The sequence below is a fragment of the Hakea prostrata genome, chromosome 3 (assembly GCF_041222555.1).
Source record: "Hakea prostrata isolate BN-2017 chromosome 3, UWA_Hpros_2, whole genome shotgun sequence".
NCBI classification, from domain to species: domain Eukaryota; kingdom Viridiplantae; phylum Streptophyta; class Magnoliopsida; order Proteales; family Proteaceae; genus Hakea; species Hakea prostrata.
In genome coordinates this window covers 18632749-18655957 of record NC_142602.1, presented here as the reverse complement: position 1 = coordinate 18655957, position 23209 = coordinate 18632749, and the positions used below count along the sequence as shown (strand labels likewise).

At 38.9% G+C, this 23209-nt stretch overlaps 4 non-coding genes across 4 annotated transcripts; all 4 read left to right on the top strand.

The window, feature by feature from the left end:
* The first annotated feature begins 5870 nt into the window (after nucleotides 1-5870).
* LOC149021367 (small nucleolar RNA U3) lies at nucleotides 5871-6097 on the top strand. The gene has a single exon (XR_016172549.1). It is a non-coding gene; the product is annotated as a small nucleolar RNA U3 (small nucleolar RNA).
* A 4700-nt stretch (nucleotides 6098-10797) lies between these two features.
* LOC149021366 (small nucleolar RNA U3) lies at nucleotides 10798-11014 on the top strand. Its single transcript, XR_016172545.1, has one exon. It is a non-coding gene; the product is annotated as a small nucleolar RNA U3 (small nucleolar RNA).
* A 1984-nt stretch (nucleotides 11015-12998) lies between these two features.
* LOC149021365 (small nucleolar RNA U3) lies at nucleotides 12999-13215 on the top strand. The gene has a single exon (XR_016172547.1). It is a non-coding gene; the product is annotated as a small nucleolar RNA U3 (small nucleolar RNA).
* A 3215-nt stretch (nucleotides 13216-16430) lies between these two features.
* On the top strand, nucleotides 16431-16651 carry LOC149021364 (small nucleolar RNA U3). Its single transcript, XR_016172548.1, has one exon. It is a non-coding gene; the product is annotated as a small nucleolar RNA U3 (small nucleolar RNA).
* Nucleotides 16652-23209: the final 6558 nt, after the last annotated feature.

Genomic DNA, 23209 nt, shown 5'->3' with positions numbered 1-23209 from the left:
GTTTTTGTGGTGGTGGTGAAGCAAGCGTTATCCGAGCCGACAATGGAGAAGATGAAGGGAAGGAGAGTCAATTAGAGGGATGAACCTGGTTAAAATGTGTTACCAGTGTTGAATTACTATCTTAGGATTAGAATATTATACGCGTCGACAATCTAATGATCCATTGGAGGAAACTTTACCATGTCAGAATAGGAGCGGATAAAAATCCAAGCTAAGTCGGGACATAGTTCACCTAAAACCTTTGACCAAAAATAAAACAGTTCACCTAAAACCTTGTTAGTTCGAATCAATCCAAACCCACTTTGAGCCCAGCCCAAGCCCACCACAACTTTCAACTTAAAGGCATGATCAGGTTACAATATAACTAGGGTTTAACCCTCAGGGTCAACCCAACCCGACCTATGTTAATTTAGTTAAATTGAAATTATATATACAGCGAGTTTTAAATATTATTCAACCGAAGGATCCCATTAACCACCCTAAAGGGTTAGTTTTAGTTAGCAAACACCAACATTTCATAACTAAGAGGTTAAGTCTTTAAATATCCTTAGTGCCACTAGCCCATGAATATTCTTTTGTTTCTAGGGTTAAAAATCTGACTAGTAAATAAAGATTAATTCAATCATATCAAAGTAAATCAAGGAAATTCAGGCTTAGAAGAACCTACTAAGAAAGGGTTTGGGTTCAGGGTTCTCAAACCCTAAGGATTGAGTAAGGTTCGGATTTAGGTCCCTAAGATTAGGTTGAGTTTAGATTTTTTTGGTCAAAAGGTTGAGTTTAGATTGACACAATGCAAGACAGCCCATGACACCTCTAATAATTACGTTTTCATCTCTTTGAATTCATTCTATTAATTGGCAAAAAAAACATATTGAATACTTAGTCACTTGACCCAGAGAAAGAAATAGAAGCCAAAACTAAGGACCAATCTTTGATAACAAATCCAAAAATAATTTATGGTGTTTCTTGCTTTGAGAAACAGAAAAAAAAAATTTGAAAGCCAGATATTGTTAAAATTATTCTGCTTCTAAGTTTTTATTCAAATGTAAATTAAAATTTTAAAAATTTTTTGTTTTGCGACTGTTTATTGAAGCAAAATATTTGTACCGACTAGGTTTAACTGAAGGAATTTACAGGGAGAAGATCATGAAATTTGAAGAACTCTACTAAAATCCTGCTGAGCGTCTAAGAAGGGGTTTTATTTTTTGTAAAATTTTTTTTCCACTCTCGAAAACAATCAAAACTGTTTCCAATGTTTTCCGAAGAAGAAAGACTTGGTGAATAATCACATTGCAGCTGCGGCAAATATGTGTTCGCCGACGACTAAAATTCTCCCAGAACCGATTTGTACGTCTATCATACTGACATTGATCGGCCTATTTCGATAGGCAAAAATGGTGGTTTTGGTTTCCTATTAGGGAATAGAAGCGAAAGCCATGGTGGAGCCAGTCGAGCACTAGTAGGTTGTCGTTCTTCGATCCCAGAAGGTAGAGGAGCTGAGTTGTTGGATAAGCCGGAGATGGAGTTGAGGGAACAACTAGAAAACCTAAGGCGTTGAGACACCTTCGGCACCAAACGGCAAAGCGGACATGTTGTGTGTTCAAGGAACCAACAATCAATGCAATTAATGTGGAAAGCATGTTTACAACTGGGTAACAACCTCACAAGCTCTCCTTCTTGTAACTCCGTCAAGCACACAGGACATTGGGTTTGATCCTCACGAAACGATAATCCATGATACTCATCTTTCTGTTTGTTTTTGATGCTGTAAGGTAAGATAGGGATCTTCTTCAGATCCTCATTGCTTATTCCACGCATGGCGTTTTCTTCATTTGGTGTCTCTGCTGCTTCATTAATCTGCTGCCGCCAAGGCCAGCCGTATACAGAGTTTGTGATCAATATGATTGCATAGAAGGCGATCATGATTCCAACTAGCAAGATGACTTCAAAAAGAACTTGCGATGGCTGCTGCATGATGCTCGTTCGTTCTATTTCATCAGCTTAATTTCCCTTACTCCATCTCCCATCATATTGCAGGAAATATAAGCGACCATGATTTGAAATTCTAAGATGTCGCCAACCAAATCTAACACTAAACACGCTATTCAGATTTCTGGTTGAGACCTTGATGAAGTCAATACTCATTACGAGTTGAATCTCTAACTGAAAAAAGATTACGAGTTGAATCGAGATCAACAAGTCTTCAAGGGTAGTGTATTTTCATGCCTCGATCCTTACCACGTACATATTCAGGTACAGATCACCTTCTTTGTTAAACTAAATTTAATTTATATATTAGAAAAAATCATATAATCGATTACCAGTTAAATCAAAGTTAACTATCTTCGAGGATAATCGTTATTTTCACATTATTGAGATAGGCCTTTCTGAATATAGGGTTATGATTTCAATGCTGTGCAATTAATGCGGACGGTCGATCTCGACGTAAATTTCAATTTCGACCGTCCATTTTTTTCAAAACTGTAAAAACGCACTTTTCGGAAATAAACGCTCGATTGTTAGCTGCGGTGCTTGCGCATTAATTACGCAGAGCACCCAAGTAACGTCCAAAAGAACTATCAAGAAAATCATTCAGTTGGCAAAACACTACACAACCAGGGATCGGATAACGGCCAAACTATCTCACTCAGAATTGAGTAAACCTAAATGTGCATATTGGTCAACGAAAAGATGAAACAAATTCAAATACCAAGGTGTTGCTTATGCGACTAATCACCCAAAGACAGGATTTTTGTTTGCGCGTATAAGGAGTTAAAACCAACCCGAACTAAAGCTTGATGGGCTGTGTTTGGGCTGAACAACCTCAGCCCACACTATTCGGGCTGATCCGGGCCAGACCGTGTGTGGCCCGCTAGCACAAACCGTTAAGCCCAAAACCAACTTGAACCCGAACCAGCATATTAAACCATTTGTGAATAAATTAAATAAATTAAATTTAAATATAAAAGATAGGAAAACCCCCAAGTATCCATTTTTTTTTTCTTAATTGTTTCGTTTTGGAATATCCAAACAACAAGCCTGTCAAAGCCTTCGCCATTTGGAAGATGGACTTAGTAAATATTTAGCAAATGTATTATCATTTGAAAATCTTTTAATCCTTTATTTTGATCCATTTTTACAAGTGTCATGAAGGGGGAGGAGAATAAGCAGAGACAACCCACTAAAATTCATCAAGATGCCAGTTTTCTTTTGTATATGAGTTCTATAATTTTTACTTCTTTGTAGAAAAAAAGATTTTGGTTTTGAACACCCAACACAAAAGACTTGAAGAAAACTTAATGCTTATATGTGTTCACATGCTCTTGATAAATTCCACACATCAACAAGGTACTCAAAACATACCGCTCGTAAACCCAAACACAAACCGCTAGTAAACCCAATTCTAAACCATTAGCCCAATCCGTTAATCAATCCGGATCCAAACTGCACTGTTTTTTCGAAACTATTATTTTCTTAATGGGTTGTGCTTGACTGAGTGTTTTTCAGCCTCATCCCAATCTGAACCATCGACACCCCTATTTGCGTGGATGTCTATCTCTCACGCAGGCATGTCAACCATCGACACCCCTATTTGCGTGGATGTCTATCTCTCACGCAGGCATGTCATTGTGACACCTGTTGCTGAGTAATCTAACCGTCAAACTATTGGGGTATTTTAGTAATTAGATGTTAAATAAACAAACTCTTGTAAATTACAACAATTCACAAAAATAAAAAAAAAATTTAAAAAATTCTTTCTTTTTTTTTTTTGAATCCGAAGAGTTTATATATAGAGTGAGGGGGAATATTACTAATATAGGTGCACCGGATGGATGCGAACCCAGGAACCTCCCCGTGGGAAGTTGGGCTTTTAACCGCTCTACTAATCCACCATTGGCTAAAAAAAATTCTTCTTTTCACGGTTTTGGAAAAACATGAGATCAAGAGAACCGTAACCTGTTTCTATTCCTTTATCATCTCTAATGCCTAATGAGTAAACCCATCTTCTTTTATCTTGGTTGCAGGTCCATTGAACGAACCCTAGTTCTATTACTAAGATGGATCTTGAGATGGGTAAGTCTTAAAATCCAGAGAAACAATAGTAAGAAAGATGGGTTTTCTTGTTTATGAGTGACGAGGCGGCCGGCCAGGGAAAGAAAATGACCTGCGATGCGAGAAAGGGAATCTTAAACTGTTCGATAATGAAAATGGTAGAAGGGGGAGCTTTAGGAAAGAGAAGACCCTTTTGAATGTAAAAACCTGGATACATCCCATGGATTATTCAACTGTTGATTTTTTTCTTCTGAAACACTCTCTGGTTTGGGTCTGTGCTATTCTATGTTTGATGTATTTTTTAGTGTTTCATAATTAATCAATATAATGTTCTTCATCATGGTGTATGATTTACTTATATCACTTTGCTTTTCTATGTCATAGTTCAAAAATTATACACCAACTTACATACACATGTTTTATGGAGGTATGAATGTAAATCGGAGTGTGACCTGGGTTGACTGGTCGTGAGGTCCCTCATCCTACTAGCTATGGAAGGTATGATATTACATAAGGGTTCATTCAAACCATAAGAAACTGAGGAGACATCTGTTTGTGTTCTCTTTGCGAGGAAGTTTGCTCCCAGTGCATTGATGCCCTTACTTAACATCAGCTCAACAGTAATGAAGTTCTGAATTTTTGGTGTTTTATTAATATAATTTATTTTATTTTATTTTATTTCCACCTGTTTTTGTTATTCTTCCAATGATGGGTATCTTTCAGGTTCTTAACAGTAGAGTGGATTGCTACTGGATTGAGTTTTGATTGATACAGAAACCCCAAAATTTGCACTCAAATCTGAGTAACTCATCAGTTACCCTAGGTTTGGATCCTGAGTTAGTCCATTACTTGTGTGGATCTGATAAATGCCAATCATGCCTTGCTCAACCCGTGCCAAAATTTAGGTTTGAAACACGATATATTGAATTCTAATGCCATAACCCTTGTTTCACCTTAAAGACCAGTAACTTACTAGGTAAGTTTTATGATGTACTCTTAACCTCATTTGTTTAACGTCAGTAAATGGTGTACCGACATACAATATATCATATCGGTTTGGCGATTTAGAGAAATGTATTTCGTATCAAATATTATATTGTACTAATTATCAATATATTTTGGTGTAACTCAATACAAATCCTTTTAAATTAAAGAGAGATGCATCAATGTCTATTACTAAATATGGACATGTAGAGTGGTAAGATCTATACTTCTCAGTGGAGAAGTCATGTGGTTGATCTTTGCGGATTACGAAGCTTCTTCTGAGGATGTAATCGAGATGCGCGCAAGTCGGTCGAGATGAACTTCAGATACCAAAAAATATATATATATATATATATATATATATATATATATATATATATATATATATATATATATATATATATATATATATATAAAAATAGAGAATTTAATGGAAGAAATGTTTGATTTCTTTTTCAAGGTAGTGGGTACATTGAAAAGCACCATTACCTTGCGTGTTAGCTGCACAGCTATTGAGCTTTCCTTCAGAAATTCAATTTGACCTTAAATTGAAATGAGCAGTGTGAAATTTGTGAACCTACCCAAAAAAAAATGTGAGTTTTATGAAAGGGGGAAATGAAAAGTTTGTCGGGCATTTCATCCTCGGGGTTTTAAAAGCTGGATTGGAATTGGAACTGGAGACAGATTCTGTACACGAAAAAGATTATGCCCATGGGAAAGCCACATTCGTTGACACCAAAAGATACCGAAAAGTGATTTAATCCTATAGTCCCACATCGGGAAAAGAAATTGTAAAAAAGTCGTTTATATTGACATACTTCCTATTATATGTCACGACCTTACTTGAACAGGATCTGTTCTATAGGCTCGTACCTCTGTATCCTTGAGTTCTAAGGAGACAGGAACCTAAGTTTGGTGGATGAATCAAGGTCGTGCGACCAGAGCGTGATTAACGGTTACGATGAGTTTTTTGAAATTCATCAAATTCATCAAGCTGTAGAGGATCGTTCTCACGGTTGGTTCCAATCGTGGGGTGGTTGTACGGCTGTCTTGACGACCCAAAAGCTTTTTTATTTTGTTGGTTTGTTTTTGTCCTAAAGTACCACTAGAGAGCTTCTCAAGTCATCTCTATTTCAATCCTTTTTCTGATTAGAACATAATCTTAGATCAAACGTGCTCTTTTAGTTGCTCCTCGACGGTTTTAGATCCACAAGAGAATCGCTTCTGATATAAGGGAGTAAACATTTCGCCACATGTTGATGATTTTTGGTAGGGTATCGATGAAAATTCGGCCGACAGTTTCAGGGGTATTTAGGGTCGCTTTGGCTTCAATTTTGTTGTGAAGCCTAACTTGAAGCCAATAAACACATTGCAAGCATTATTTTAGCCTAAAACATCACTAAATCTCAAATTCTTGATTGGCACATGGTTGACTATATGCAAGCAAAACTGAAAGTCTGGAAAATTCATATAAACTAATGTAAACATGTAAAGAGAACACAAGTACACAACTAGTGAAAAGAAGTACTAAAGTCTATAATTCATTATACAATTATGTTGAGTATGGTTCATGAACCACATTCTGTTGGCGAGGGACACGGGGTCCTGCTCCCCGGTGAGTTGGCAAGGTCCGCGAAGGGTGCCCCCTGGAGCCTGTAGAGGTCCTACGTCACTTTGGCAAAAATCAATGAAAAATCGAATGAAATTCTACTAAATATAGTGAATTTGGCAAAATATCATGGAAAAATCAACCGTTGACAATATATCGCCGATTTGTCGGTGATATATTGTCGACTTATTGCTTATGTCATTTTGGGTGGGGAATTCAGGTTGCCCATCAGCGATTTGGCGATATATATTGCCTATATCGCCGACACATTGAACCATGCTCTTAATCCTGAACCGGTGGTTGGACTAGGCGTATGCTCCCATGAACTGAATCATCAAAAAGCGGACTGAGGGGCTTGACCTTGAGTCCATGGATAAGCTTGGGAAACTTGCAAGCCTCAGTGATGATGCTCAACTCCTGGGAGCTCGATTGCAAACCACTGGATGATAACCAAATAGTGAAGGGACTGGTGCTGGGGACGTGTGATTGAACCTCCCAAGCACCTCCTTTTGGCGACCAAGACTTCACCAAACCTCTCATGATGACCTCACATAAAGAATGTTCTAGGGGACGCCAACCAACTCGGAGAGCCATGAGCCTATGTAACATAGAGGATATATGGACCTAACACCACATTTATCTCAAGCAACACATCTCATCATGAATTTGGCAAAATATCATGGAAAAATCAACCGTTGACAATATATCGCCGATTTGTCGATGATATATTGTCGACTTATTGCTTATGTTATTTTGGGTGGGGGATTCAGGTCGCCCATCAGCGATTTGGCGATATATATTGCCTATATCGCCGCCACATTGAACCATGCTCTTAATCCTGAACCGGTGGTTGGACTAGGCGTATGCTCCCATGAACTGAATCATCAAAAAGCGGACTGAGGGGCTTGACCTTGAGTCCATGGATAAGCTTGGGAAACTTGCAAGCCTCAGTGATGATGCTCAACTCCTGGGAGCTCAATTGCAAACCACTGGATGATAACCAAATAGTGAAGGGACTGGTGCTGGGGACGTGTGATTGAACCTCCCAAGCACCTCCTTTTGGCGACCAAGACTTCACCAAACCTCTCATGATGACCTCACATAAAGAATGTTCTAGGGGACGCCAACCAACTCGGAGAGCCATGAGCCTATGTAACATAGAAGATATATAGACCTAACACCACATTTATCTCAAGCAACACATCTCATCAGCCGTGTGTATCAACCCTGTCATGTTAGGCTGCCATAGCCACTTGTAGGGGGTCAACATGTCTAGGAGGTCAACTCTTGCATCGACGTGTCTTTCTGAAAAGAAATTTGAGCTAATTGGACAATCTGACAGTCTCATTTAATGGTAATGCTCATTACTCTCTCAATGCTCTCTAGCTACTCACTTGGAGCTTTAAAACCTCATTCTCATGTGGTGGTGTTCTTGAATCTAATTTGCTCATTGAAGGTGGCTTCCTGACCTCCCTAGTCGGGCCAATCTTCACGCTGTTTTTCTGTGAAACGTTCTTTACCCAATCAACTTCTATTGTGGTTCACTCAAGAAGTCAGATTCGGTTCCATCACCTACGCACACCCCCCCAAAAAAAAAAATTAATCGATTGCAACACATATAATGCAAACTCTAAAATGGCCTGACCTAACAGCACGACAGCCGGATGGAGCATATGGTGTGACCATGAGAGATATTAGTATTACATGATTCACATTGCCTCCTTAAGTTTGTAGCCATTGCGATCAAGAGAGAGAGTACATTTTTTTTAAAAGAAAGAAACTCCTTGCCTTCTTCCTCACTCTCTTCACATGTTACCAGAGTCAAGGTGCGAATTCTTGGCGAACTTCGCCGGTTCGCTGGTTACCGAAACCAGCGGTGAAATTTTGCCGATAGTTCGTGGTTCCTCCATCAGTCGCCCCCTAACTCATCGTGTCTTTCGCCGTTTCGCTGGGTTCGTCGATATAGAAATAGGTTCGTCGGTGGTATTTGCACCAAGTTTGTCGGCGGTTGAGCCCATTCTGAATCTTCTGATCTGTATATTTTTCCCTTTTTCTTCACAAAGTAGGAACACCAAAATCCAAAATCAGAAGGGGAAGAGGAGCAGCGAGAAACTGTTAGATTTCTAGAAATTTGTTCTGCAGTTTCATTAGATCTCTGCAAATAAATGTCTTCAACTTAGCGGAGATGACATTGCTCCATTTGGTCCTCTGCAGTTGCTTTCATCAAAAGACAATATAATGTAAAAAATTAATGAAGACAAAACAATTTAAAACTTAAAAGATGATTTTTAATGGTAGTAAATAAGACAAGGTGAGAGAAAGGAGAATAAAATAACGTGACTAACAAGAGAAAGGAGAATACAATAACATGAATAACAAGGTAAACCCTTCATGGATGAAGTGTACATTAATTACATCAGCCACGTTTGAATCCTCAACACCACACATTCTCTCTCTCTTTTTTTTTTTCTTTTTCTTTTGAGCAAATTGCACTGACACCCCAAAATGAAGGCTTTAAAACACTGACACCCCACTTAATGTTTAAAAAACACATAAGTCCTATTCTGTTAGAATGGTTGGTTAAATTTTTACAAAGACTATTTTACCCTTCCAAGAAACCTTATTCACATTTACTATTAAAAATGAAAACCAAAAAAAGGAACCTTTTTTGGGAGTAACTCAACGTTAAGGTGAGAATGCGTGCCCCTCAACCCCGTTTGTTTCCATCATGGGGAAGATAGCTGAAGGCGGCCGCGCTTGCACTGCGTGCCCGGCGTCCTGGGTCTCCTCAGTTGTTCCCGCGGTTGCTCTTTCCGGTTCCGTTCCGCGTTTTTCATGACGTTCGATGTCTCGCGCTGGTGTTACCCCGGCTCGCGGGTGGCGCTTCCGCGCCCTCGTGCGTTGCCCGCAATATCGGTCCATTCCCAGTGTGTGCCCCGCTCTCTATCATGTTGACAACATCGGCTTGTCTCTCTCTTCTTCTCATGTTTGGGGTCGGTCCTAATCTCCTTCCGCGTTGCGTCGCTCTTCTCCGGTTGCTCCTCTCCAGAGAGGCGTTCTTGGCCCGCGAAGAACCACTCTTTTCGCGCCCCCCTCGAGAGTCCGGAGGGGTGAGCTCCTGTTGATCTTGGCGGGGCCGGGATCGGCCGTGGCGGTTTCTCGGCGCGGTTGGGTTTTGTTGTTTTTTCTTTTCCTTGTTGTGGTGGGCCGGGTTTAGTTTCTTCTCTTTCCGCCCTACAATTTTGTAGCGTCCTGTTCAGGGTGTTTCTCTCTTGCGCCTACCAGCCTGCGATGTTTCTTCGTCCCCTCTTTGTCGTGGGTTCCATGGGAGCAGTTCTATTGGAGGGCATTTTGGTTTATAACAAATGGACTATGTGTTTTGTTGGGTGTTTGTGCTTTTCTGTGGGGTGTCCTTCATTTTGGGGTGCCAATGCAATTTGCTCTTTTCTTTTTTAACTTGTGACACCCAACCCGAGATGACATGAGAGAGAAAGGAGAGAGGGGTTGGCGAGAAATCGTGAAAAATCACTAAAAGTTATAAATTTTCGATAAAAAAGTGAGATATCGTGAGCTATCATCCCAAAATCAGCGATATCTTGCATTTTGAACAGAACTGATCTACTAAATTCTCAATTGGTAAGAGGGATTTTCATCCAAGAAATGGACCGTATAAACTAAAATCAGTCTCTGGGTTAATTGATATTCCTCATATAGTGGATGATGGCACAGATGGTCTCCTACAATCAATCAATTTTCTCAAATAAATTAACAGAAGTAATAAAATCCCAATACCTACCTTGCGTGTTAGCTGCGCAGCTATTGAGCTTCCTTTAGAAATTCAATTTGACCTTAAATTGAAATGAGCTTTGTGAATTTTATGAACCTACCCAAAAAAAATGTGAGTTTTATGAAAGGGGGAAAGAAAAGTTTGGCGGGCATTTCATCCCCGTGGTTTTAAAAGCTGGATTGGAATTGGAAGTGGAGGCAGATTCTGTACACGAAAAAGGTCATTGCCCATGGGAAAGCCCCACTTTCTGGTTTTCTTCGTTGACACCAAAAGATACCGAAAAGTGATTTAACCCTATAGTCCCACATCGGGAAAAGAAATTGTAAAAAGGTCGTTTATATTTACATACATCCTATCATATGATACGACCTTACTTGAACAGGATCTGTTCTATAGGCTCGTACCTCTGTATCCTTGAGTTCTAAGGAGACAGGAACCTAAGTCTGGTGGATGCAACGAGGCCGTGCGACCAGAGCGTGATTAACGGCTACGATGAGTTTCTTGAAATTCATCAAGCTGTAGAGGATCGTTCTCACGGTTGGTTCCAATCGTGGGGTGGTTGTACGGCTGTCTGACAGACTCAAAAACATTTTTATTTTGTTGGTTCGGTTCAGTTCGATTTTCCGTAAAACCTGTTTTTCCTTTTTTGCGAGACAAACATAGCATCGTAATTTGTTTGAGACCTAGCATTCATTAGCAAACATGACCTACTCACTATGGGTTAGAATTGCAGTGTATTATCTTTGATTTTTTTTTTATTTTGATCTTTTCGTGTCTGAAGGGGGGTGTGCCCCTAATTCATAGGAGTTTCTGAAATTCATCAAGTGTAGAGGTCGTTCTCACGGTTGGTTCCAATCGTGGGGTGGTTGTCGCTGTCTACTCAAAAACATTTTTATTTTGTTGGTTCGGTTCAGTTCGATTTTCCGTAAAACCTGTTTTTCCTTTTTTGCGAGACAAACAGAGCATCAGATTAATTTTTGTTTTGAGACCTATGTACAATTCATTAGCAAAACATGAACCATACTCAACATAATGGGTTAGTAAATATTTAGCAAGTGTATTATCATTTGAAAATTTTTTAATTTTTTATTTTGAATCATTTCTACAAGTGTCATGAAGGGGGAGGAAAATAAGTAGATAACCACTAAAATTCATAAGGATGCAAATTTTCTTTTGTATATGAGTTCTATAATTTTTACTTCTTTGTAGAAAAAAGTTTTTGGTTTTGAACACCCAATACAAGAGACTTGGAGAGAACTTAATGCTTATATATGTTCACATGCTCTTGATAAATTCCACTCATCAACAAGGCACTCAAAACATACCGCTAGTAAACCCGAATACAAACCGTTAGTAAACTCAATTCTAAACCATTAACCTAACCCGTTGGTCAATCCGAACCCAAACCACACCGTTTTGTTTTGAATTTTTTATGTTTTATTTATATAATCTTTTTTATTTTATTTCCACCTGTTTTTGTTATTCTTCCAATGATGGGTACCTTTCAGGTTCTTCATAGTATAGAGGATTACTACTGGATTGAGTTTTGATTGATACAGAAACCCAAAATTTGCACTCAAATCTGAGTAACTCATCAGTGACCCTAGGTTTGGATCCTGAGTTAGTCCATTACTTGTGTGGATCTGATAAATGCCAATCATGCCTTGCTCAACCCGTGCCAAAATTTAGGTTTGACACACGATATATTGAATTCTAATCCCATAACCCTTGTTTCACCTTAAAGATCAATAACTTACTAGGTAAGTTTTATGATGTACTCTTAACCTCATTTGTTTAATGTCAGTAAGTGGTGTACCGACATACAATATCATATCGGTTTGGCGATTTAGAGAAATGTATTTCGTATCAAATACTATATTGTACTAATCAATATATTTTGGTGTAACTCAATACAAATCCTTTTAAATTAAAGAGAGATGCATCAATGTGTATTACAAATATGGACATGTAGAGTGGTAAGATCTATACTTCTTAGTGGAGAGGTCATGTGGTTGATCTTTGCGGATGACGAACCTCCTTCTGAGGATGTAATCGAGGTGCGTGCAAGCCGATTGAGATGAACTTCAAATACAAAAACATATATATAATAGAGAATGTAATGGAAGAAATGTTTGATTTCTTTTTCAAGGGAGTGGGTAAATTGAAAAGCACCATTACCTTGCGTGTTAGCTGCACAGCTATTGAGCTTTCCTTCAGAAATTCAATTTGACCTTAAATTGAAATGAGAAGTGTGAAATTTGTGAACCTACCCAAAAAAAAAATGTGAGTTTTTTTTTTTGGTAGAAAAAAAAAATTAAAAAATGTGAGTTTTATGAAAGGGGGAAATGAAAAGTTTGTCGAGCATTTCATCCTCGGGGTTTTAGAAGCTGGATTGGAATTGGAACTGGAGACAGATTCTGTACACGAAAAAGATTATGCCCATGGGAAAGCCATATTCGTTGACACCAAAAAAAATACCGAAAAGTGATTTAATCCTATAGTCCCACATCGGGAAAAGAAATTGTAAAAATGTCGTTTATATTTACATACTTCCTATTATATGTCACGACCTTACTTGAACAGGATCTGTTCTATAGGCTCGTACCTCTGTATCCTTGAGTTCTAAGGAGACAGGAACCTAAGTCTGGTGGATGAAACGAGGCCGTGCGACCAGAGCGTGATTAATGGCTACGATGAGTTTCTTGAAATTCATCAAGCTGTAGAGGATCGTTCTCACGGTTGGTTCCAATCGTGGGGTGGTTGTACGGCTGTCTGACAGACCCAAACACTTTTTTATTTTTTTATTTTGTTGGTTTGTTGGTTTGTTTTGAGACCTAAAGTACCACTAGAGAGCTTCTCAAGTCATCTCTATTTCGATCCTTTTTCTGATTAGAACAGAATCTTAGATTAAACATGCTCTTTTAGTTGCTCCTCGACGGTTTTATAGATCCACAAGAGAATCGCTTCTGATATAAGGGAGTAAACATTTCGCCGACATGTTGACGATTTTTGGTAGGGTATCGATGAAAATTCGGCCCATAGTTTCGAGGGTATTTAGGGACGCTTTGGCTTCAATTTTGTTGTGAAGCCTAATTTAAAGCCAATAAACACACTGCGAGCATTACTTTAGCCTAAAACATCACTAAATCTCAAGTTCCTGATTGGCACACGCCCGATTATATGTAGGCAAAATTGGAAGTCTAGAAAACTCATATAAACTAATGTAAACATGTAAAGAGAACACAAGTATACAACTAGTGAAAAGAAGTACTAAAATATATAATTCATTATATAAGTATGTTGAGTATGGTTCATGACACATTATGTTGCCGAGGGACACGGGGGTCCCGCTCCCTGGTGAGTTGGCAAGGTCCGCGGAGGCCACCCCCCCGAGCCTATAAAGGTCCTACGTCACTTTGGCAAAAATCAATAAAAAACCAAACGAAATTCTACTAAATATATTAAATTTGGCAATATATCGCAAAATCAACCGTTAACGATATATCGCCGATTTGTTGGTGATATATTGTCGACTTATTGCTTATGTCATTTTGGGTGCGGGATTCATGTCGCCCATCAGCGATATATCGCCTATATTGCCGACACATTGAACCATGCTCTTAATCCTGAACCGGTGGTTGGATTGGGCATGTGCTCCCATGAACTGAATCTTCGAAAAGCTGACTGAGGGGCTTGACCTTAAGTCCATGGATAAACTCGGGAAATTTGCAAGCCTCATTGATGATGCTCGACTCCTAGGAGCTCAATTGCAAACCACTGGATGATAACCAAATAGTATTGGTGTTGGGGACGTGTGATTGAACCTCCTAAGCACCCTCTTTTGGCGACCAAGACTTCACCAAACCTCTCATGATAACCTCATATGAAGAATGTTCTAGGGGACACCAACCAACTCGAAGAGCCATGAGCCTATGTAACTTAGAAGATATATGGACCTAACACCACATTTATCTCAAGCGACACATCTCATCAGCCGTGTGTATCAACCCTGTCATGTTAGGCTGCAATAGCCACCTGAGGGGTCAACATGTCAAGGAGGTCAACTCTTGCATCGACGTGTCTTTCTCAAAAGAAATTTGAGCTAATTGGACAATCTGACAGTCTCATTTAGTGGTAATGCTCATTTACTCTCTCAATGCTCTCTAGCTACTCACTTGGAGCTTTAAAACCTCATTCTCATGTGGTGATGTATTGAATATAATTTTCTCATTGAAGGTGCCTTCCTGACCTCCCTAGTCAGGCCAATCTTCACTCTGTTTTCTGTGAACAGTTCTTTACCCAATCAACTTCTATTGTGGTTCACTCAAGAAGTCAGATTCGGATCCAACACCTACCCACCTCCACCCCCAAAAAAAAATTCATTGGTTGCAACACATATAATGCAAACTCTATAATGGTCTGACCAAACAACACGACAGCTGGATGGCACATATGGTGTGACCATGAGAGGTATTAGTATTACATGACTCACATTGCCTCCTTAAGTTTGTAGCCGTTGCAATCAAGAGAGAGAGTACATTTTTTTAAAAAGAAAGAAGAAGTGTCCTTTCCTTCTTCCTCACTCTCTTCACATGTTATCAGAGCCAATGTGTGAATTATTGGCGAACTTCGCCCGCAACCAGCGGTGAGATTTCGCCAATAGTTCGCGGTTCCTCCATCAATTCGCCCCCTAACTCATCGTGTCTTTCGCCGTTTCATTGAGTTCATCATTTGAGAAATAGGTTTGTCGACGGTATTTGCAGCAAGTTTGTCGACAGTTAAGCCCGTTTTGAATCTTTTGATTTGTATATTTTTTTCCTTTTTCTTCACAAAGCAGGAACACCAAATCCAAAACCAGAAGGGGAAGAGGAGCAGCAGAGGAGCAGCGAGAAATTGTTAGATTTTTGGAAATTTGTTTTGTTATTTCATTAGATCTCTGCAAATAAATGTCTTCAACTCAGCGGAGATGACATTGCTCCGTTTAGTCCTCTGCAGTTGCTTTCATCAAAAGACAATATAATGTAAAAAATTAATGAAGACAAAACAATTTAAAACTTAAAAGATGATTTTTAATGGTAGTAAATAAGACAAGGTGAGAGAAAGGAGAATAAAATAACGTGACTAACATGAGAAAGGAGAATACAATAACGTGAATAACAAGGTAAACCCTTGGGAGAAGTGTACATTAATTACATTAGCCACGTTTGAATCCTCAACAATCAACACCATACATTCTCCTTCTTCTTCTTTTTTTTAATTTGTAGCACCCAACATGTGATGACATGAGAGAGAAAGGAGAGAGGGGTTGGCAAGAAATCATGAAAAATCGCTAAAAGTTGTAAAATTTCAATAAAAAGTGAAATATCATGGAAAACGCTAAAAGTTGTAAAATCTCAATAAAAAGTGAAATATCATGGAAAAATCAGCGATATCTTGCATTTTGAATAGAAGTCATCTACTAAAATCTCAATTCGTAAGAGGGATTTTCAACCGAGAAATGGACCGTATAAGCTAAAATCAGTCTCTGGGTTAAGTGATATTCCTCATATAGTGGATGATGGCACAGATCGATGGTCTCCCACAATCAATCAATTTTCTCAAATAAACTAACAGAAAGTAATAAAATCCCAATACCTACCTTGCGTGTTAGCTGCGCAGCTATTGAGCTTCCTTTAGAAATTCAATTTGACCTTTAATTGAAATGAGCTGTGTGAATTTGATGAAACTACCCAAAAAAAAATATGAGTTTTATGAAAAGGGGAAAAGAAAAGTTTGTCGGGCATTTCATTCTCGTGGTTTTAAAAGCTGGATTGGAATTGGAACTGGAGGCAGGTTCTGTACACGAAAAAGGTCATGCATGGCCCATGGGAAAGCCACACTTTCTGGTTTTCTTCGTTGACACCAAAAGATACCGAAAAGTGATTAATCCTATAGTCCCACATCGGGAAAAGAAATTGTAAAAAGGTCGTTCATATTTACATACTTCCTTTATATGTTACGACCTTACTTGAACAGGATCTGTTCTATAGGCTCGTACCTCTGTATCCTTGAGGTCTAAGGAGACAGGAACCTAAGTCTGGTGGATGAATCGAGGCCGTGCAACCAGAGCGTGATTAACGGTTACGATGAATTTCTTGAAATTCATCAAGCTAGCTGTAGAGGATCGTTCTCACGGTTGGTTCCAATCGTGGGGTGGTTGTACGGCTGTCTGACAGACTCAAAATATTTTTATTTTGTTGGTTCGGTTCGATTTGATTTTCCGTAAAACCTGTTTTTCCTTTTTTTGCGAGAGAAACACAGCATCAGATCAGTTTTTGTTTTGAGACCTAAAGTACCACTAGAGAGCTTCTCAAGTCATCTTTGTTTCGATCCTCAAACATGCTCTTTTTGTTGCCCTCGACGGTTTTATAGATCCACAAGGGAATTGATTCGGATATAAGTGAGTAAACATTTCGCCGACATGTCGGTGACACTTGGTAGGTAGGGTGTCAATGAAAATTCGGCCCATAGTTTCGAGGGTATTTAGGGACGCTTTGGCTTCAATTTTGTTGTGAAGCCTAATTTGAAGCCAATAAACACACTGCGAGCATTATTTTAACTTATAACATCACTTAATCTGAAGTTCCTGATTGGCACATGCCTGGCTATATGCAAGCAAAACTGGAAGTCTAGAAAACTCATATAAACTAATGTAAACATGTAAAGAGAACATAAGTACACAACTAGTGAAGAGAAGTACTAAAGTCTACAATTGATTATCCAATTATGTTGAGTATGATTCATGATTCACATTATGTTGCCAATGGACACAAGGGTCCCGCTCCCCAGTGAGCCGGCAAGGATCCGCAAAGGCCACCCCCTGGAGTCTGTAGAGGTCCTACGTCACTTTGGCAAAAATCAATGAAAAACTTAACGAAATTCTACTAAATATAGTGAATTTGACAATATATTGCGGAAAAATCAACCGTAGACGATATATCACCGATTTGTAGGTGATATATTGTCGATTTATTGCTTATGTCATTTTCGGTGGGGGATTCGTGTCGCCCATCAGCAACATGGCGATATATAGCCCACATTGAACCATGCCTGAGCTTAATCCTGAACCGGTAATTGACCGGGCGTATGCTCCCATGAATTGAATCATCGAAAAGCAGACTAAGGGGCTTGACCTTAAGTCCATGGATAAGCTCCGGAAACTTACAAGCCTCAGTGATGATGCTCGACTCCTGGGAGCTCGATTGTAAACCACAAGATGATAACCAAATAGTGAAGGGACCGGGGTTGGGGACGTGTGATTGAACCTCCCAAGCACCCACTTTTAGTCTATAATGTCTAAATATCTTTCATATTTTGAGAGGCCTACGTATGTAAAGAAATTTGTATTTCACATTTTTTCTATAATTATTTTGGTTACTCACATATACCTTGATAAACTCAAGTTTTGGATTTGCATCTTCCAACCAAGTAGGACTGATTCATTTTCGATCATGTAGAATTTATGACGTATAGTCACTACCTAAATATTATGGAGACACAATTTATGATAGTTGATAATGGAACATCTTAGATGGAAGCAAATTTAAAAGTGAATTTGTCAATTTACATATTTGTTATTTTGAAGTTTTTTAATTTTCATATATAAAATATACCAAATGAACAAAGTTAATGTTTTGGAATCCATGGATACAGATAACCAAACTAGTGAATTTGTCAATTTACATATTTATTGTTTTGAAGTTTTTTATCTTCATACATAAAATATACCAAATGAACAAAGTCAATGTTTTAGAATTCATGGATTCAGATAACCAGAGATTTTTTTAGGATGAATCCACAAATCTCAAATAAATAGATTTAAGATAATTAATCAAATAGTTTTTAAGGATGAATCCACAGATTCAAGTAATCAAACAATTAAAATTTTGAGTCATGAATCCATAAATTTGAAATTCTATTTCATTTCAAATTCTTGGATTCATATAATAAATAAGACTCTATGAGTTGCCACAAAATGCATGTAGAGGATTCCACTTGGCTTGGATGGGGAATACTTTGACCATATATTTGTTTGTTGTAAAAGCCAATCATGGCGGTTTTAGTTCTTCCCCATTTCTTGCTTATTTTTTTCTTTTCTAATATCTTTTCCTTATTTTATTTAAAGGTCTTTTTCAAGAAAGCATACAAAACTTAATTTACATCTCCATCGGCTGAAACATGTAGTATTCAATGTTATATTCTTATTGGAGCCAAAATTTTGTGGTTCACCAGCCTCATCATTTTATGCCCTGATCTCATGAAATTGCATTGAAGTGGACTTTTAATTGTGAAAATTCCTTTTTTTTTTTTCCAGCCAAATAGAGATTCATTGAAATGCCTCTAGATTAAATCTAGAGGAGATAACAGAAGGATTTACAATACACAAAGGAGGCAAATCATTCCAAACTCTACTTAATTGAAGAACCCTAGCCCATTTGGCAAGAAAGTCAGCATGATGATTTCTAGATCTATTCACAAAAGCAAAACGGACAAAATCAAAGCAACACGACAGCCTTTTAATTTCTTGAACCAGCCCACAACTAACTCAGTCTAAAGATTGAGTTTGACCATTTAAGGCCTTAATGGCTGGAAGGCAATCAGAGTGAAATATAACATAGCTTCAAGCTCCATTACAGTTGCTGAAAAACCAAAACAAAAAGATGTTTTTGCCCAAATAAACTGGCCCGTACGGCTCCATATAATGCAACTCCTCCCCGCCATTTGAGAGAGTTGATCCCACGATGCATCCGTAAAAACTTTGAAGTTGGACCGAACAAGACTATCTTCTTCATCCAAATCATTTGCATAACCTGAAAATAGGGGCTTTGGGACCAACTCTTGGGCTACATTTTCCTGAAGCCAATTTCATTTAATAATCTATAATTTCAATTAATAGAACGGGTAAAAGAAAAAAATTTCCCATGAAATAACATTTCATTTCGATCATTCCATATCACCCAACATAAGATACTGCAAATAGTAAAGATAATATCACGTTGATCACATCCATAGAATTTGTAGTCTAAAAAATCTAACCAATCATGCATACTATTTTATTCCTTCTTAATTCTAACATAAAGAAGCAATCTAATTCTAAAATCGAGTCTGAGTATTGGGTTTGGTTTATCATTCCTCGAAACCGAAATCAAAACCGATCGAACGAATTGGTTGGTGAAACCAAACTGATCGACACCCCCCAGAATGGTTTACTACAGTGGCTATAGAAGCATTATACATCATGGATGATACAGATGGGTGGAGCTGTTCCTAGTGGACCTTCCTACTTGTCAGTTTTTTTTTTTTTTTTCATACGAAGCTGAAAAATTCATTCATGAACTTGAAAGAAAATACAGACACACATCGAAGAAAAGAAAAAAAAATACAAAAAATAAATGCATGAAAACACAAGGTTCAGTCTGAACAAAGGGATGAAATTTGATCAAATGTCATACATGCAATAAACAAGGTCATCCAAGCAAAGGAATGGGTCGAACCCAATAAGCCCTTAGAATAATGATTGTAACAACCACAATAACAATAAAGCACAAGGAATATGACATACATATCCTCCATCACCAACGCCCAAAGAGGCGACATGCCACAAAGGCAGACACAGACACAGACACGCCACCAGGACAGAAAATACATGCCAGGGCGGAAACGATAGCCACAACAACGAAGACACACCGCCGGCTACCAGCAACATGAGACTCTTGCAACAGCAAAGCTTCTAAATCCACGGCAGGTACTTCTAGCTCCGACGTAAAACCTTCAGATCTACGGAATGCACGACTAGATCTCGCATCTACCTAGATTTTTTTTTTTCTTTTCTTGATAAGCATAAACTTCTCCCCGTTGGGGAAAAAGAGAAAACGGAGAGATAATATATATATATATATATATATTCCTAACCGGAAGAGAAGGAGAGAGAAAATAAAAAAGGGAAGATGCGAAGGATTAGAGAAACCAAGGATTGGAGAGAAAGATGCAAAGAGTAACTAACTGGAGAAAGAAATGAAGGAGAAATAAGAGAGAGAGAGAGAGGAGGTGACAAATGAAAACAGAGGCGAGGAAGCAAAGAAAGCAAGAAGAGAAGGCAGAGAGAGGGAGAAAGGAGGCGAGGAAGCAAAAGTAGGGGGGAGAGGCTCTCCACCTCAAAGCACGGTGACGGTTGATTTCCTCAGAGGCGCTTAACTAGGGTTTTTCGCTTCGGCCTATACCTTTCTCCCTACCTATCATTTAATTCAGTTGTAATAAAATTTATCTCTAATTTAATTGTAATAAAATTTAAAGTTTTTTGCATGGCATCCCCTTAAGTGGTTTGTAAATTCGTGACTATCACCTTAAGTAGGATACATTGCATGGCACCCTTTTGCTTAAGTTTATATTTCAATTTTACTCCACTCAATGGTCAAGCTTTTTAACAGTTAAGTTTGGATTGTTAAATGTCTAATATACCACTGATACTACATAAAGACGAAATTTCCCTTTCATTACTTAAGTGACCCAACCCTAGGTGGGTGAAGGGAACTCAACTTCTTTCTATATTCAGCCGAAACCCTATGTAACTGGCAACCACTGGTCCCTCCCCGCCAACGACAACCACCCCACCTTCTCCAGCTGACAATCAGCCCATTCTCTGAAGGTTGTTTTAGTGCTTGAATTTACCTTAGCTTATTCGATCATCTGCTTGTTTATGAATTAACTAAAGGAAATTAATAAAGATGGCATCAATAATTTGAGATCAATCTAAGGTTCGTTTATTAATTTTAAAAAATATACCAATTTACGAGATAAAGGTAATAATTACGTATTTTACAGTATAAAAGCAGAATCGCAAAATTAACATTATGCATTCAACTTTAACATCCTCTTAACATTATTGGGAGTGTTATCCACAGCAGAAAAAGAAAAGAAAAATCGTTAGGAGTGGGGCCAACACGAATTTTACAAAATTCGATCGGTAATTAAGCTACGGCACAGAGGTCAACAGAGACTATCCCTTTAAAACACCCTAGTTGAGTAGTTGACCGAAAACCGAAACCGCGACTGGGATTTGGGATTGGTTCTGGCTGGTTTCGATCCTTATCTTCGATATGAGTTTTCCATCACTGGCCTGCAAGCTGCAACGGAATTAGAGAAGTTCTTCCATAACCGATTTGTACCTCAAGAACCGATTGATAGTGATCGCTTGAGTTGGACGGGCAGCAGTGGTGGTTTTGATCTTTCAGGAATACGATACAAGAGACGTACAGTGTTGAAGCAACCCATTCGATCTTCGCCTATCCTCCATTCCGGCGGCTGCTGGAGGAGCTGAGGCACCGGAGGAGGAGGAGGAGGGGCAGGAGGGACTGCCAAAATTTAGGTCGACGTTACCTCTTCCAAAAGAGACCGCCGGCGAGCGACAGAGCGGGCAAGTAGAGTGATCGAGAAACCAGTGATCGATGCAAAGAAGGTGGAAAGCATGTCGACAAGTAGGTAGCAAGCGTACCATCTCCCCTTCCTGCAACTCCCCCAAGCACACCGCACATTCGTTCTGATCCCTACGAAACGATAATCCATATCCACCTTTCTGGTTGTTGTTGACGTTGTAAGCTAAGACAGGGATGGCCTGCAGGGTCTTGTCGTCAATTCCACCCATCGCTTCCTCTTCGGGCCTCTCTGCAACTGGAAATCGTTGTTGCTGCTGCTGCTGCAATTGCCAGCGGCGTAGACAGAATCGGGTCATTATGAACTGGTAAAGCAAGAGTGTCAACGCTGTGGCGATGATTCCAGCTGCGGAGATGAGTAAAGGGGTCACGAGAAGGTGCGATTGTTCTTGCTGATTTGCAGGTGACGGATCCATCTCGATCTTCTCCTTTCCATACCATTACAGCTTTCCCTTCCGCTACATAAACATATAATTTCCTTAGAAATGGACGAAACACAAACGACGACCTTAATTTGAAATTCCAAGCGGACCTAACCCTCTACACGTGTCACCTATTGGATTTTTAGTGGGGAAGACTTTGCATATCAGTTATACCTGACGTACGCTGGCAGATTTTGTACTTTTTCGAGATCGGAAAATTGGAAAATATAAATTTATGGACTAGAATTTAATGAAGAAACAAACCATATTATTATTTTAATGCATTTTGGTATTTCGGAGTTTTCAATAATTTGGTCAGTATGTGTGTGGCGTATTCGTTTGACAGCTCATCACCGCTTGCAAATTGCAATTAACATTTTTATACCTTTCTTTTCTTTTCCCGTAAAATACAGGAAAATCTTCCTTTCCAGGAATCCAAACAATAGCATTTAGCTGGTAACGAACCGAAACCGAGGCCTACCTTAGCCTTACCGGATTTGAATTGAATTGGGACGTCATGAGATTTATCATTTATCACGGCAACACAGCTTGAATTTGTGAGTAGAAAATGATGAAACTGAGTTCTCCAAGAACCGATTTACGCATCAAAAATTCATCGACACTGAACGATTTAGATGGACAGGCAGCAGCGGTTCTGGTTTTGATCTCTCGGAGAGTATTATAAGAGAAATACAATGCCGAAGCAACACATTAGATCTTCTCCTGCTCGTCTCAGGTTGCACTACCAAGTCACTAGCATCGCTATTGTAGTGAGGCATAGATCCATGGCTGCCTTCTTCACTCCCGGCTGTTGGAAGTGTGGAAGTGCTGGCGATAGAGGAGGAGGAAGAAGAAGAAGAAGAAGAAGAAGGAGGAGGAGGATAAA